The 18,814-nt window shown below is 34.3% G+C and overlaps 2 protein-coding genes across 8 annotated transcripts in view; one reads left to right on the forward strand and one right to left on the reverse strand.

Moving 5' to 3' along the window:
* The window catches only part of LOC145257956 (tripartite motif-containing protein 2-like), a 443,500-nt gene that overhangs the window by 136,035 nt on the left and 288,651 nt on the right, over positions 1-18,814 (reverse strand). The window lies entirely within an intron of this gene.
* Positions 1-18,814, forward strand: part of LOC145252494 (uncharacterized) — a 57,581-nt gene that overhangs the window by 27,973 nt on the left and 10,794 nt on the right. The gene's annotated exons all lie outside the window — the stretch shown is intronic.

Raw genomic sequence — 18,814 nt, forward strand, 5'->3', positions numbered from 1 at the left:
TAAATAAAAGTTAACTAATTTGCATATTACTTTGAAAAACGAACTTTCATTACTTAATTATTCATATTATGTTTTCATATTATATGATTTGTTTCATTTCATTATTACACTCAGTTCGATTTATGCATTTTTTTCTACATTGTGCATAATTGCATAGCATTTAGGATAAAAGGTTCTAGCACATGCACACGTATATATATATATATATATATATATATATATATATATATAATATAAAGCTGAATGTGTGTGTGTGTGTGTGTCTTGTCACAAATAGGCTCCTATATGGTTGACTATTTTAAAAAACTGATTACATATAATGATAGAAGATGCATTGAGACACAGGAATGGGTATGTTTGATCTGGCAGAACGGTGGGTCATTAAAATTGTGGGGTCTGCGTTCGCGCCTGGTCCACAAAGTATGGAAATAAAAAATTTAAAAATTAAAAAAAAAAAAACGTTTAAAAGTGTTTTTGATATAGATGTACATAAGAATACTTTGATAAGTATGTTTTAACTTAAATGGGGATGGTATAATAAAATTGTGGGGTCTGCATTCGCGCCTGGCCTCCATAGAATGGAAATAGGCACAAACTTTAATAAAGACTTTTCATATCTATCTGCGTAAGTATACTTTGATAATTATGTTTCAGTTTGAACAAATACGGTATAATAAAATTATGGGGTGTTCGTTCGCACCTGACCTCTATAGAATGGAAATATGTCACAAAGTTTAACAAGGTTTTTTAATATAGATCTACAGAATATTGTGAAAAGTGTTTCAGTGTGAACAGGTATGGTATAATAAATTATGGGGTTTATCGATTTTATTCTTACTTTCATCATATTTTGCTTTGGTTTTGATACCCCGAAATTCAACCCAAATTTACAACCCTTCCTTTTCATAACCTATCATACTTTCATAAATCAGAGTCCATTTTCTGTAGGCTGTTTTTTAACCCAGTCAACGACGGGTACTTCTGCTAGTATATATATATATATATATATATATATATATATATATATATATATATATATATATGACCTTGTCTGTGTGAATGGTCTCTACTACTCCTCTCTGAATTTTGGTCTACAGACTTGAAACTTAATATATAGGGGATTTGACCTGTGGAATAAATTCAATTTGGGGTTTAGCTGATAAAAATAGCTACGAATGGGTCAAATTGAAAAAAAAAATGACCTTAGCAGGATTAAGACGACTAAAACCTGTTATTTCTGCACATGTGCAAATATGTAGCAGTTGTAGGTTAAACAACATTATTTTTTTTAATATGGATTTTGGTTATATGGTGACAGATAAGTCTAGAGAGTTAATATCTTTTGGTTTCAATTTTAGGTGATGGCGTCCAAGTCATTTCTTTTTTATTTTTACTTTTGAAATCACTACTCTATGTTTGGTACAATATAATAATTGATAAAGAATTAAATCTATTATAAATACAAAATATGCATGAACTAAACCATCATATTTAAGCATATTTTAGGACTGGGCAACGTCGGGCTGTTTGCTAGTATGTTAGAAGATGAAACCAAAACATGTCATGCATAATTTCTTATTACTCCGGCTACTGTATTAACATATAAATACTTCACATATTTCTTATATCATGTCTCTTGGAAAAATTTTAATAATGTTTTAGACGAAATATCGATCCATACATGTCTTTGTGTTCACTTTTTTTCTGTTTGTTTTTTTTTTTTTTTAGTTTGTCTTTGTTTCATTCTGTTTTATTCACCTGTTCACCTATACATTCTGTCTGGTTTTAATACATTTAATATATTTCATATCTAAGTAAAAGTGCAAATATTAAGAATTTTTCTACTTAAATAATTCTCAACACTCAAAATATTGCATTTATTCTCTAATGTAGATTGTATCGAAATTGCCCCAAAATCAAACACTCAGATTGTATAATAATAACTATCATTGGAATGCTTGTAAAATTTTATCCTAGAAAATTCGTATTTTATCTTGTAACAGAGCTTTGTTATAAATAAAATAGTAAATATCTTTGATGTTTATGTATATCAAGTGGAGAGTAGAAAATGGACTTGGGTTTACTTTTAGTAGCCTTGTTAACTCTCACTTCTCTTATTTTATCGTTTAGTCCTCATATTCCAACAGCAATGTTTCTGACAAAGAGGGAAGAACTGCTGTTTTTTTTTAGGCCGGAATTTATCCACCTCTAACATTTATCGTTGACTAGTTTTTAACCTGGAAATAGTAATTTTCTTTTTCTTTTTTCTTTTTTTAGGCCATTACATCTAGTGGTTTCATCTCTTGCCTAGAGCAATTTTCATTAAAAAAAAAACAAAAAAAAAACAAAAAGAAGAATGCCAATCCCACGATATTATTGTGAAACTCCACAATATAAGATTAACACCAATATTGGCTTTCAAGACTTTTTTTTTTTTGAAAGCTGTTTACTTCATCTTGTTTGCTCCCAGTTTTGGCTGATGTACTCTCCAGTTTTCTTCAGATGCTGTTGCTGTAGTTGGTGACCATCTCAACGTTTCGAATTGAATAACTATATTTCTTTTTTTACTCTTTTTCCACTACAAAAAAAAAATATATTGCCATATTGACATGAGGGGCTAGTATTTGGGATCATGTTTACAGCGGACTATGTAGGAAGTTGTGCAGCAAGATGTCTGCTTGCATTACATTTAAACTTCTGCATGTTAGTACAGTCAGGGAAGCAGGAAACAGGAAGGGAATTCCAAACTCTAGCAATCTGATGAAAAAGACTATTAGAGTAGAAAGATTTCCAGCATCTAGGAACAACGAGGGGGCACAAATGGTATAAGTTCATCAGAGCTTATTCTATTAAAGCATTTATAAAATAGACACAGGGATGCAACATTGTGGTGATGGGACAGAAGTTGAGGGTTGGCCAATAGTATTGGACCAATTCGATTGTAGACTATTTTGGAAGGGGAGAGACTAGTGGTAGATGCACCAGCCTAGACGTAGCAACAATACTCCATGCAAGAGCGAATTGTAGCTTTGCACAGATGTATGATACTTCCAGGTGTGAGTAATTTTCTAGCATGGTAGAGGGAGCTCATATTCTTTGCAGCAGCTTTGGCAATGTCCTCAAGCAAAACGAGTTGCAATAGCCATTGTATCCTGCAATCCCCATGCAGCAATAATATGGACATGTTTTGTTTTTGAAGCGGAAGAGATAATTATTTTACAAGTGGCCACTTCGCATGCAAAATGGATTAATTATTGTACGAGGAGAAAAAAGTCTGACAGAGCTGGATGAAATCCCTACCCACGCAGCCCTTCTCTAGAGACCAATTCCTCCGTGACCCTATAACCACACAACCATCCACCCACTGATCATGCTGATGAAATGCAAACAGATTAACTTACAAAATAAGCCACTGGAACTAATTAGCTTTTGTAAGTGGAGAGACTTTTTCTGCTAAAAGAAATCTTGATTGAGATTAAGTGTTTAATAAAAACACTGGCTTTGCAAGGGAAAGTCTTTGAGCTACCATTAATTGATTAGAAAGAGGTCTTTTTTTATGAATGGAAAAGGTTTTCGCATTATCTGGATTCTTTGGACTACTGCTCTCATCTTGAGCATTATTTCCACAACATTTCGGTCGATATAACCTCCTACCTTCTGCAGGTGTATCTTGTCAAACTCGGGAATCTTTCTATCAAACTCGGGAGTTTGCACAGAATTTCAAACAGAAACGACAAGAATTACATGATCTTGTTCCATCAGCCATGACTGGGTTGAAGTCATGGGTAGAAGCACGGCCACCGAGAGTAAGAAGAAGGCCTGTTAACTGAAAAATGTCTGCAGGCAATGTAGGTAAGATTTGTCAGACTGTCAGTACTATATGAGGGCCATTTGAAAAAGAACAATAAAACATTTTTAAAAAGAAAAAGGAACACAGTTCGATTATTACTTGAACTGAACTTTATTCAATATAAAATATAAACATTATCTATGTAAAATTAAGTAATTTTAAAGCAATATACAATTTAATACTGATAAAACTGAATTATGAATTTAGGGAACAAACAATTAAAGAAACATTAAACAAATATTTTTTGGCCTTCGGAACAAGATCACAGTGTAGTATCTGTTTTGATGCTACACTTTACCTTTTCTGTCTTCGGTCGGTGGAGGAGAAATCTTTCATTACTGAGATTATTTTTGTTCCTATCCAGAATGCCCCTTATTGGGAAGCTGGATTTTCTCCACAAGATTATATGTTGAAATATTTAAATAACTATTACTTTAGATACAGAAATTATATTTAAAGTTTTGGTTTTTGTTCTTCTATGTCCATTTTTTCCCCATGTTTTTCATCAAAATGTGTAGCGTATTAGTTGTCTTACAAGCCATCATCAGTGATTGCTCACTGGCAGTAATCTGTGGTGTTCCCTGGGGACCAAGTGACAAGTCTCCCCAGATTTCCAGTTCCTCCACCTTTTGACCACTTGTGCAGATGATTGCATGTTATCGCAACAGCCGTTGTCACTGATTTCTCATTGGCATCGGCCATTGGTGTTTCCTGGGGTTTGGGTGACAAAATACCTCCCCAAGGTACTAGATTTGAACTGCACACTTCCAGTGGAGATTTGGTCAGTACTCTCTCACCTCGGTCTTTCCATCCTCCCCGACCCTTCACAACTAGTTGGTGTGGTGTGGCGCCAGTCAATGTCATCTACACCAGTTTTTTTTAATTATTATTACTATTATTATTATGATAATAATAACAAGGGTGTTTGTGCAGTGTACGCACATGTATTTTAAATATTATTTTCAAGTTAAATTAAATTTTACGTTTGTATTACTGTACACATAGATTCGAAAAAGTAGTCAAAAAACAAATATATCACAAATAAATGTTATCAAAGGCAAGATAAGTTACTCTTCTGCCTATCTGGGAAGGTTTTTAGTGGTTTTACTCACTTTAAAACGTGTAATCGCTTCGAAAATCATACACTGTATATCAATATATTTTAAAAAGAAAAATGTTTGTAACTTATCTTGCCTTTGATAACATTTATTTGTTATTGACAACTTTTTCGAATCTATGTGTACAGTAAAACAAACTCGTCATGTAAAAATTATTTACAGTTAAAATGTTATAAAAAAACAAAAAATTTAAGTTTTGAATATATTTCAAAGAAATGAATTATGCCCGTGCTAAAATATTGATAATTCACCAATCGTAAAAAAAATAAAAGAAAAGGAAAACACTGCCGTGAAAAATGCTTACTTTGAAAATAGTCAGTGAAAAGTTTTATTTATTATTAAAAGAACGAACTGAAAAATATTATATAAAAATTGGGGTTTGTATTACTGTACATATAGATTCGAAAAAGTTGTCAAAAAAACGAACATATAACAAATAAATGTTATCAAAGACAAGATAAGTTACTTTTCTACCTAATTGGATATGTTTTCAGTGTTTTTTATTTAATGTAACATGTTTATTCAGCTCGAAAAACATACTGTGTTTACCGATGTATTGGAGAATTCAAAATGGCGCCCGACTCTCTTTTTAACACGGTAAGTTTAGAAAAAGGTGCTATAAATATAAAACTATACAAAATACTGTTAGAAACTCGTTCAATATATATTACCGTGACATAGGTTGACATATATTCGGTGGTTTTTTAATAGTATTTTGTCTAGTTTAATATTTATAACACCTTTTCCCGAACTTACCGTGTTAAAGAGAGAGTCGGGCGCCATTTTGAATTTTCCAATACATCGGTAAGCAATGTATGTTTTTCGAGCTGAATAAACATGTTACATTGAATAAAAACACGAAAAATATATACAGTTTGGTAGAAAAGTAACTTATCTTGCTTTTGATAACATTTATTTGTTATATATTTGTTTTTTGACAACTTTTTCGAATCTATGTGTACAGTAATACAAACCCAAAATTTGTTTGTTTTGCAGTAAAAAAAATAATGAAATGAAATATTCGACTTTCTCCAATAAAAATAAAAGTTCAAACACGAATTCACTTACGATATTTTTATTAAAATTATCCCAAATGTGCAATTATAATAATTATGGAGAATTGTTCTTTTTTTTTTTTAGAACATACATAGACAATCGGTAACACGTATTGGTAGCCATATTTTTTATGCCTGTTAGCATGACCACATGGTTGAATACCGGAAGCTGTCTATACCTACAACTTAATTAGGAAGTGACGTTACGCTGTCATATGTATCGGCCTTCTTTCTCAGTAGCCATGGTAGAAGTCCTAAGCAATTCGCAGTTGTATTTTAAGTGTCTCCTGCACTGAGGATTGAAACTTCAACCTCCGGAAGAGTGTAATTTACAACTGAATTTTACTATGTACTTTATTCACTATGCCACGGGTTGTTGCAGAGAAATTTTGTTTGGGCTTGTTGTTTTGTTTAATTATAGCAATAGGCAGCAAAATCTTAATAATCTCACTCTATCCCTGTGCAATGCCTGACCCAGAGGTATAAACCCTGTGTATCACTTTTTTGCAGATCAATATGTTTTTGATTTTGAAATTGCTATGAAAAGCAGAGATGTGAAATTTGGTACACATGAAGAGCATACCAAAGTGCCTTAGTTCTGCTTTTCATATCAATTTCAAAATTAAAGAAATATTGACCTGCAATAAAGCAATACACAGGGTCTATTCATGTTTTGTAGCTAGAACACGGGATTCTAAAAAAGAAAAATACGAAAACTGACGTATTGCTAAGTTGTAATAACTGGTTTCAGCTCTAAATAAACAAAATAAAATAAATAAATAAACGCCAGCTCTTTCCATACCCCTACAGGCTTACAAAATTCAAAGCTGATGCATTGAATTGAATATTTTCATCCAGAGGTTGCAAATGTTTGCTAATCTATCATTAATAAAGAGAACATATATTACTTATGTATGTATGTATGTATGTATGTATGTATGTATGTTCGGGCACATAGACGTTCAGTGACTGGGGGAGTGGCACTCATCTGACAAGACGTCGCAATCTTCATGTATGTATGTATGTATGTATCTTCAGGCACATGAACGTTCAGTGACTGGAGGAGTGGCACTCGTCTGACAAGATGTCGCAATCATATGTATGTATGTATGTATGTATGTATGTATGTATGTATTTATCTTCAGGCACATGGACGTTCAGTGACTGGAGGAGTGGCACTCGTCTGACAAGATGTCGCAATCATATATATGTATGTATGCATGTATGTATGTATGCCTTATAATTACAGAACTATTAAACTGGTTCTTATGAGAGTTGACAAAGGAGTTCCCAAAGTCTGGTTAACCCTAGCACAAATCAACAATAGTAGAGGAACAACATCAGCACAAAACATATGTCCTGGATTTAGATATTATTTATCTGTTTATTAAATATTATATTTGTTTGCATAAACCATGAGTGTCTATTAAAAAGTAATATACATATACATCTAACATATAAGGAAAAATCAGTAGCATTATCGAAGTTAGACTGTTATAACATTGCATCTGACAAATTGATATTTGATTCTACCTAGCCAGTAAATTACAGAAATGTTCAGTTTGCGTTTTCTGCACATGCACACACAAAAGAAAGAAATTTCAATCACTTTTATCGATTGCATACTATATCCAGTCCGATACTTCTTTCATTAACAGATATTTCCTGAGATTCACTGTTATTTCGCATTAAGTAATCAACAGGTATACTTATCATCCAATAAAATTGTTCTGTTTGTCAACATTGAAAATTGCAATAATTTCATCCAATCACACATGGCTAAAGCTGTCATCATTTCTCCACAAGATAGACTGAGATCTTATGGTTCTTTATTTCATGGAATATTTCCCAGACATGGAACAAAATATTCTATCTGGGTAATTCTTATCTCTATAGTCTATCCATAAGTGTGTAGAGAAGATATATATATATATATATATATATATATATATATATATATATATATATATATATCTTCTCTACACACTGCATTATATATATATATATATATATATATATATATATATATATATATATATATATATATATTTGTTGTTGTTGTTGTTTTTTTTTTCAAAAGATAGATTCGGTTAATATTGGCTTCGCCTCAAAGCTCGATTTTTTGTTTATTTATTTTAGAAAGTCGCCCATAATTTGTTTGGACGTATATATAACATTTTTTTATTTTATTTTTATTATTTTTAAAACAGTAATCTACGTACACGCGTGTTTCGAGTTAATTAACTCTCATCAGCGTAACTCAACTGTTTCTAGGGATCTAACTTCAGACCATGTACGTAGATTACTGTTTTAAATATAATAAAAATAATATATATATATATATATATATATATATATATATACATATAAAGAGAGAGAGCGAGAGAGAGAGAGAGAGAGAGAGAGAGAGAGAGAGAGAGAGAGAAGTGGGCTTGGTCTGTTTATCTTCACTCGTCGCTGTCTTGTTAATATAGTTTAATTGTTTCTCACTGCTGCAAAATGTGGTACCAGGTCAGAGGAAACTAACTTCTCCGAGGGAGCACTTTGCTCAGGCATAAATGTAGCTGAGAATTGTCCTGTTGGTATTCTTTGGTAGGTGAAACTCAGGCGATCAGCAATAAACCATCATTCCTTTTTGAAAGAAAAAGTAATGTTAGAATGATACCAAGGACATATTCCGGCTTGTATAAAACTACTGGTTAGAACCAGCCTGGCTGGCTAGTGAATGGATTGGTTGTTTTGTAGATTGAGGAAGCAGACTTTTCTACTTATTAAAGAGCTAAAAACTTAATGAATTCGTCATGGGATGGGTACTCCACTATTGATGATAAAGGTTTATGCTCTGTTTAGTAAACTTTCAACAAAAGATATTCTCAATTATTAAATCATTTCTCTCTGATAGGCTCATAAGAATAGTGGTTGAGGGGCAGAAATCAGAAGCTCACAGTATTAATGCTGGAGTCCCTTAGGGGTCCATCCTGATTTACATCAATGATCTTCCAAATCACATTCTTGGATCATTCATAGACATTTATGCTGATGACACTATGATCTATGGCAGCGCATCAAAGGCTGTAAATGACCAAGTTCTCTCTGATTCTCTCTTCTCTGATTTTGAGCAGGTGGTAGAATGGGGAAAGAGGTGGCTGGTTACTTTTAATGCATCTAAAACCAAGCTTCTATCTTTACATCATCAACGCTCATATCCCCGTCTGGCATCAATTGAAATGAATGGCTCTCATCTTGGGGGCTCCATGTTTTGACAAGCTTCTGGGTCTGACCTTTACTTACATCTAATCTGAAATGGAACAGGTACATCAAATCTGTTGCCAAGATCGCTAGAAAAATGGTGGGATCCTTCTACTGCTCCAGTAAATATTTCACTGCTGATGCAATTCTCTACATATATAAAAGCCAGATACATCCAAGAATGGAGTACTGTTGCCACATCTGGGCAGGAGCTGCTAGAAAGATCTTATCTTGCCTTGACAGTTCAAAATAGACTTTGTAGCCTAGTGAGGGATGTCTTTTCCTCTTCCCTGCAACCTTTTTTCCACATAAGAAACTTTGCGAGCCTGTTTTTGCTTGATCGTTATTTTCATGACGAGTGCTCGTCTGAGCTCTAATCTATGATCCCTCCTCGCCAAACTTTTTACGAAAAACACTTGTCTAGCTGAAACCACTATGAACAATTTCTCCCTCTTTATCTGTGCTTAAACCTAAACATAGATTTCATAAACAAACCTTCTTTCTTAGAACTTCATGCCTGTGGAATTCTCTTCCATTTGCCTGCTTTCCAGCTGACTACAATTTGATCATATTCAAGTCTAATAATGTAAACAAAATCTTGTTGAGCCATGTTCTTAAGTAATCCAATTTACCAAATTTCCACTACTAATGATTCCTACGATATCATCCTATTGACTACTGTACACTCATTGACCCTTATCCTTGAGTGGCCTCCGGGACTTGATAAGTGATGACTCCTATGTAAAAAAAAAAAAAAAAAATTCCCAAGTTCGAATGCTAATTTTATTGCACATTTGATCTACTGACGTCATGGACTAACAAAGATTTTTGCTTTGCCATTTCTTGTCAAATTATAATTCTGTGTTCTTTCCTTTTTTATTATCGATCTCAAATCCATCCTCATACGTCCAAGGTTCTAATAATATTACACAATCAAAAACTTAAAACTGTGTGAAAATATAGTTTATATCAACCAAAGTAATGAACTTGGAAAAAACTGTTAACGTCTTTATTTGTTAAAGTTAAGCTACCATTTCTTATCTTTTCTAAAATTGTAAGAACCAGCAAGATGTCTTTTAACAATGGTATGAATATCATTACAGAGATCAAACATTTTTTAGCTGGGCATAAGTGAGAGTAGGGTGGAGTTCATGTCTTCTTAACGACTCGTTTAAACATGTTAAACAGATGAACACCCAAGTACTTCGAATCAATCAAAAATATACAGCTTTAGTGAAAATCATGATGTTACATTATTGGAAAGTGATGATCTCCAGGCGTTATGACCTCGCCTCCCCGTTGTGAAATCTAAATCTAAAATCGATCTGTTATTGCTGACCAGTGTGTAGTTGGCATAGCGATAACAATGAACAATGAACGATCCAGAATTGTTCATTGTAATCACAACTTGGTAGGTAGTCCTCAGCTTTTCACAAAGGCACATTCACATGATTTTTTCCATAGGCACCAAAATCAACAAGGTTTAGGCCATTTCTGAAATAGCCTTTTCCCTGTCACCTGAAGTATGTTGCTAGTCTTATGCAATTCTAGGAGGGGAATGCTGACAGGCATTTTTGGCTGGTCAGAATGCTCCTTCTCTGGGACGCTAACTCTTTAATCCCACTTTCCAATCCTTATGTCACATCTTCTCACCGTGGGAGAGACATAAATACCAAGCTGATCCTCAGCTTGTAAGGCTATAAGGATTATTTAAGAAGCCAGCTCAACAAGAACTTGTTTATATTGAAGTTGAAGACGACCATATTGTAGACAGCTGGAAAGCAGGCCAATGGAGCAGAATTCCACAGACGGGCAGTTTTAGGAAATAAGCTTTGTTCATGGAAGCTGTGTTTAGATTTAAACACAGATAGAGAATGGGGGAAATTGTTGATAGTGGTTGTAGATAGACGAGTGTTTTTATGAATGTTTGGCAAGGGAGGACCATAGATTGAAGCTCGGACGAGTATCTGCCATGAAAATAACAATAGAGCAGAGATAGACTCGCAACATCTCTTCTGTGGGAAAGAAGTTGCAGAGAAGAGAAAAGGTCATCACCTACTAGGTTTCAAAGAAGGTTCTTTTAGGGGTTGAAGGTTCGATCCTCAGTGTGGGCGATACTAAGAATACAATTGTGAATTATTTAAGATTTCTATCTGGTCATGGCTGATGGAACAAAAGCAGGATAGCACTGTGGATTAAATTAAAAGTTCTGTTTGAAATTCTGTTTAAATTTATGCTCAATAGAAAGATTCCCGAGTTCAACAAGATACAGCTGAAGAAAGATGGACATAACATATACCAAAAGGTTGCACGAATAACACTTGAGAAGAGCAGTCTGAATAATTCAAATAATACAAATTAAAATTAGATATAAACAAAAATTCATTGGAAAGTTTCATGCCAAATCAGAGATTTTATGAAAAAGGGTAAATATTGTCCCTCTTACTAAAATCGATAACATATGTTCCTGAATTTCCAGATCAATTAGTGAGAGAGAAAGAAAGAGGAAGTCTTGGAGATAGTTAATACGTGATACATCATATTCAAACGGATGCAGCCACTTCCTGTGATCAGCTGAGAGAAAAACCACATATCTAGCATTTCTGGATGAAAGTAGATATATTATGGAGATGGATCAGATGAGGTTCATTCAGAGTTCAGATATTATATATTTTTGCTGTACTTAAAAGAATGGCGACACACTGATATATGAAAATATAATAATATATCTTTATTGTCGGTGACAATGATGGAAGTTTTGTTATTAGGAGGGTGATTCTCGCATGGGAATTCAACAGGTCGATTCTTCTCAAGCTCAAATCAACAAACTACGATATCCAAGCTCTTTAAAAAATTTGAATACCTTCGATTTTTGTGAAATTTTAACAAGGGATATTATACATCAATTATTTTCTATTCCTCAAATTTCATAGGAACATAATGTGGACATAAGCTCTCATTTTAAAATTGAGATAAATCCAACTTGGATCGAATATGATCCATAGTCATAAAGCAAGATACCCTGAATTTCGATATCTTCTCAAGACTCCTTAAGCCTAAGCCTTAAATTTTAGATAATTTAACAAATCAAAATCATGCAATAGATATAAATCAAAATTAGAATAAGGATTCTAGATATGAGGTTTATTATCATTATATCTTGATTTTGATCTTTGTAAGGGAAAATAAAAGTGGTGCAATTCTTATGTTCGGAGAATTAATTTAATCTATCTTGGGGCAGGTATTTTCTAGTAGTCATAAAAATACCTCAATATTGAGCCTGTACTGAACTAGATCCTAGCAGAGGTAAGAGACAGACGCGGTTCAGAATCACTCGTCAAATATAATGACAATCCTGCTAATTAGCACCGTTATGTTGTGTTTACTTTTTAATGCCGACAGGTAAAAAAAAGATCAGCTTACATGAAAATGTCAAGGATTTGTGTGCATTGTTATTCCGACATAGGATCGGGATCTGTTGTCACTTTATCCATTCGTCGGAAACAATATACTCCGAAAATATAGGGATGAAATCAGAGCTAAATTATCATCCTTGACTCCGGCAAATTATCAGTTATGAGGGAAACATACAACAGCTCAACGTGTAATACAACAATATGATTTGCTTGCAACAAAAGGAAACTGAAAATGCACGGCGACTGTAAAGACTGGTTACATAGGAAAATTGGATGTTTTTCATTTAATCGAATGAAATACAAAAGTTAATATTTTTATCTAATCCATCCCCAGACGTCCCGGGTTCAAATAATATTACGTAATCAAAAATATAGATTATATCAACTAAAGTCATGAACTGAGAAAAGCTGTTAACGTCTTTATTTGTTAAAGTTAAGCTACCATTTCTTATCTTTTCTAAAATTGTAAGAACCAGCAAGGTGTCTTTTAACAATGGTATGAATATCATTACAGAGATCAAACATTTTTTAGCTGGGCATAAGTGAGAGTAGGGTGGAGTTCATGTCCTCCTAACGACTCGTTTAAATATGTTAAACAGGCGGACACCCAAGTCGTTCGAATCAATCAAAAATATACAGCTTTAGTGAAAATCGCGAAATTACAGCTTACATTATTGGAAAGTGTTGTCCACATTTCCCATTGTGTAATTTAAATCTGAAATCGATCTATTATCGCTGACCAGTGTCTGGTCGACAAAGAGATTTTAAATCGAACTAACAGGCTACCTGACATTGCCTGGTTGTAAGGTATGCTTAAATATGATACGAATGATCTCAGAGAGTTGAACAAATAACGGGATAGTTTTGATATATACACGTTAGTCAGTCCGAGAGAGGTCAAGTTAGAGAGCGGAAGGGAGTTAGTTCGGGAACTTTTATCTATTGAGGTCTTGTACTTTTCATTGAATAGAGGTAACACAAAGCCTGTTGAACATCCATGTCTGAAACTTGGTGAACAAGTCAGACATGGACTGAAGTATATTTGTACTGAATATGGCTTGACTGCAGAAAGGATTGTGAATTCTATTAACAATTTCATCGGTGACATTTGCAGACGAGGAAGGGGCAGAGCACCCTGTGTTACAATATACAAAGCTCTTCTCAATAACCACATAAAACCTTGGCCTCTTGACCCTTTGGCCCCTTGATCTGTTGGTCCCTTGACTGGGAACAAAGTGTCATATCTGTTCTTATATGACACTTCATCTGTGAATGAGAAATACTTCCAGACTGAGGCAATTTTTAAAAAGTTTATTGATCCCAAACAAAAGTGCCCCTTTTTGGAAGCTCGATTTTTACCTTGTGTCTAACTCTGCCCTCGTGGGGAGACAAGTAAATAGAGACCACATAACTCTTTTGTTCATAATCTACTAAATTCTTCTGATAACTACTACAAGTGCATGCAATACGCAATGCGTATAAATGTCTTTGGGGTAAAACCAATTGGCACTCAAACAGTAAATCGTTCTGTGTTTTCTCTCGCTCTCTCTTTTGGTGAACTGCTTCCTATCTGTTCCTATGAAAAGAGCTTTGATCTTCTTGGGAAGTAATAGACAATTTATTTGCGCTCTTTATTTATTCATGCAATTCACAGGCAGAATAGCAACAATGATGTGTTTATCAATATTTGTGTCCTCCTGCTTAACTGTGTTTGTATCCAAGTTCATTGTTGTGTATTTTGAAGAATCAATATACAGCAGAAAGTTAGATTCCGATAACAATGTCTTTATTCATTTCTCAAAAGCTTATTTCTTGACGGACCGTTTCGTTAATATTTAAACAGCCAAAATACAGTTATACATCCTGTTTTTTTTTTTTTTCTTCTTCTTAGAATATAACTCATCAGAAGTAAACAGGAAAAAAATCGTGCCCCAAAATATCAGAAAATCAAAAAAAGTGATAACAATAAAACTCACTATGTTGGTCTATGTGCCTCCATTTTTTCAAAGTGCATCTCCTCCGAGGCACAAGGTCACAGAGCGGCGCGAGATGGGACAAATGATTGCGTTTTTTGTGAACAATTCTTTTCTAGATTTTTAGTCTGTAAAAATAGCTGCTAATAAGTCAAAATTGACAAAAAGTGGAACTTGGTAGGCATAAGTTGACTAAACGTGTTATTTGTACACAAGTGAACATATACATTTATACAATAAAGTCGGCTCGTTTTTAACTATTTCTTATCCATCTGACGATAGCTCAAACAGTAACGACTGAGGCGGGAGTACTTTATGTTTTGGTTTCGATTCTAACTAATGGTACCGAAGTCACATTTTTTTTTTTTTTTTTTTTTTTACTTTTGAAATCATTCCCATATATTGGGTACAATATAATACATAATAATCGATAGAGAATTGACTTTATAATAAAATGATAAATATTAAATCTGCATAAATTAAAATATCATATTTAAGTGTATTTTATGACCAGGCAATGCCGGCAGCTAGCTAGAAACAATAAGAATCGCATCACCAAATCATTTACATATGTAGGTTCAATGAGGAATATAAGTTGAAAAAAAAAACATTGAAGTGCTTGATTATACCTATTTACAATGCTTCCCCACGGGGCAGAGTTAGACACCAGGGTCGTTTTTTAACGTGGAGAAAAGGTACAAAAATAAAAATTAACCCAGTCGTGAAGGATTTCTCCTCCACTGAAAGAGAACGAGAAATGGAAGTGCCGCATCTAAAGGATAGATACTACACTTTGATCTTGGCCAAAAGGGCAAGTGCTTGATTGTAGGTTCTACAAAAGCTATGATAAATTATTTCATTTTGATGCTATACATTACGGTGTTTGTTAAGGATACTCGAGTTGCATCAATTTGGCCATCTTGGATTTAGTATAAAATCCAGCTGGTCATTGAAAGATTAGTAAGGTACCTCTTGGTATCAAAGGTTTCAAAAGCGGAGTTAAGAATGGAGGCTCATTCTTATCTACGATTACTAAATTGATGAAACTTGTGTATTCCAATATACATTGTAATGCATAGGATTTAAATGAAATAATTTGTGCACACAAACACACGCACGCGCGCGCGTACACACACACACACAGTCACACACACACACACCACACACACACACACACCACACACACAGTCACACACACACGCACACCACACAGTCACACACATACACACACATTCCTTTTTTGATACACAAACATTGCATCTTTCTCAAAAGTTTAACCTACTTCTGTGTTATTGATTTAACGCTGCAAAATAATTTCCCTGCGCATTGGAAAACGGCCAAATTTCTCGGTAGTATTTCCAATTATTGCCAGCATAAATGCTTCTAGAACTAGATTCTATTAATATAATAAGAGGTGGCTTCAACAGAACTCTGGAGGCCATTTTAGTTTTAGATTTTATCCCTTTACTTAAAATGTCCTCAAACAACCAGTGTCAATAATTTCTCCCACTCCCTAGCAGTGCCTAAATCTAAACGCAAATTCCATGAACAAAGTTTCTTCCTTAGAACTGCCCGCCTGTGGAACTCTGTTCTGCGGACCTGCTTTTCTAGCTGATTACAACATGGTCGTTTTCAAGTCCAATGTAAACAAGTTCTTGTTGAGCTGCCTCTACTCCTAAATAATCTTACTGATCTAAATAGTCTTACTGACTACCTTACACTCATTAACTTTTATCCTCAAGTGGTTGGTTCCAACCATAGCCTTTGAGCCCCTAGAGGGGCATAGGCCATTTACAACTTTGTAGATGTTTTTGTAGCGAGGAGTTCTTTTTACAGGGTGAGGGTGCTGGCCCCACACCCAACCTTCCCAGAAGGTACATACAGCGTCTAGCTTTCCCAAATGGTCACCCATCTGGTACTGGCCAGCCTCATCATTGCTTAACTTCGGTGATTGGGTGAGAACCAGTGTATTAATGTGATTGTGCTGTACACCAAGTGGTTTGTTAGTTGGTTTTTTGTTTTATGGCATATCAACTCTTTTCAGGTTATTTAATGCCAAATCCAGTTATTTTGAAGAAAAATTTCTTAATAGAATATATTTTTTCAAGTCTGTTTCTATTTAACCCATACGTGGGACCCTAACAGGTACTACCACTCCGGGTCAGAGTGGACCTGGGAGCAATGGCAATTAAAGGGTGGCTCCACACTCCCCAAAGCCTGCAAGCTGGGGCCTCACCATTGGATATAGTTTAAGGTCATATCCATGACCATCCTCAAGTGGCCTTCAAGCCTTGATAAGTGGTGACTCTTTTGTAAAAAAAACAAACAAACAAACAAAAAACAATATAGAAGCCTCTTTAAAGGTAATAATACATTAAATATTTTTTTTTTCAAAAATCGTGAAATGCATGTTTGCTAATCAGAACGAAATTTAAATTCTGTTAAATGTTCATAATTTTGAAAATAAATTGCGTACTAAATTTAAAAACTTGTATTTTTATGTTTCGTAGTTTTTTTTAGAGGAGGATTAATAATTTGTATTCTTTGGATTTGAACATTTCTGTCGATATAACCTCTGACCTTCCTCAGATGTTTCGGAATGTTTGAGATGAGGATTGGTTATTCGTATTATTTGGATTCATCGAACTACTGTTCTCATCTTAAGTGTGATTTTCACAACGTTTCGGTCGATGTAACCTTCGACCTTCTTCAGATGTATCTTGTTGAACTCTGGAATGTTTCTATTGAACTCGGGAAGGACCCGTGGCGCAGTGGTTAGAGTACTTGGAAAAATCAATTGTAGAAAGTTATATTCTCCTAAAGGTTGAAGGTTCAATCCTCAGTGTGGGCGACCGAAAAATACAGTTGCAAATTACTTAGGACCTCTATACAGTCATGGCTGAGGGAACAAGAGCATGATACCCCCACCCCGTGAAATAAGGAAAGGGTTCTGCTCGAAATTCTGTTCAAACTCCCGAGTTCGACAGAAACATTCCCGAGTTCGACAGAAACATTCCCGAGTTCAACAAGATACACCTGAAGAAGGTCGAAGGTTACATCGACCGAAACGTTGTGAAAATCACATTCAAGATGAGAACAGTATTCCGATGAATCCAAATAATACAAATTCCTCTGATGTATCTTGTCAAACTCAGGAATATTTCTGTCAATCTCAGGAATATTTCTGTCAAACTCAGGAATATTTCTGTCAAACTCAGGAATATTTCTACCAAACTCTGGAATCTGTACAGAATTTCACAAGGACTCGTAGTGCAACGATTAAAGTGCTAAGTAATAATCAGTTCTTACTGGCATTCTTCGAGATGTTGAAGAGTCAATCCTCAGTATGGAATTAAGAATGCAATTACGAGAACAAGCTACCCTTGTGGATTTATAAAGGGTTCCATTCGGAATTTTGTACAGATTTCCGAGTTTGACAGAAACATTACCAAGTCGACAAAATACATCTGAAGAAGGTCGGAAGTTACATCGGCTAACATCCAAGATGAGGGCAGTAATTTGAAGAATACGAATAAGACAAATGCTATTCTTCATAAAAAGAAATTAAGGATTATATATATATATATATATATATATATATATATATATATATATATATATATATATATATATATATATATATATATATATTGTTTTTATTTACTTTAGGTACAATATTCGAGAGAAAGAGAGAGAACGAGAGAGAGAGAGAGAGAGAACAGTCAGTGACTAAGACTGGATATTTTTAAGAGCTATATGCTTTTTGATAATGCGGTTCTTGATTTTTGCTTTTCACAATGATCTGAAGACAATGAAACAGAGGAGGAAACACAAAATTATTGCTAGACATATGATTCTTGCTACTGTCTTATGAATGAAGGAGAGGCGTGGTTGTGATTGTGCAACCCTTACTTCACTATTACTCGCATAGCTACCCATACAGATGTGTTCATTGTCTCTTAAGACTAAACGGAGGCATCGCTGTCATATTATTATGAATGCATCCTGAGATAGATGCTACTACTTTTACCACTACTACTACTACTACTACTACTACTAGTAATAATAATAATAATAATAATAATAATAATAATAACAACAACATATTACTGATGGAGATTTGACATCCGTCTGTCTGAAACCAAAAATATGC

Source organism: Euprymna scolopes, chromosome 3 (assembly GCF_053919585.1).
Source record: "Euprymna scolopes isolate OS-2025 chromosome 3, ASM5391958v1, whole genome shotgun sequence".
In the NCBI taxonomy this organism is placed as follows: domain Eukaryota; kingdom Metazoa; phylum Mollusca; class Cephalopoda; order Sepiida; family Sepiolidae; genus Euprymna; species Euprymna scolopes.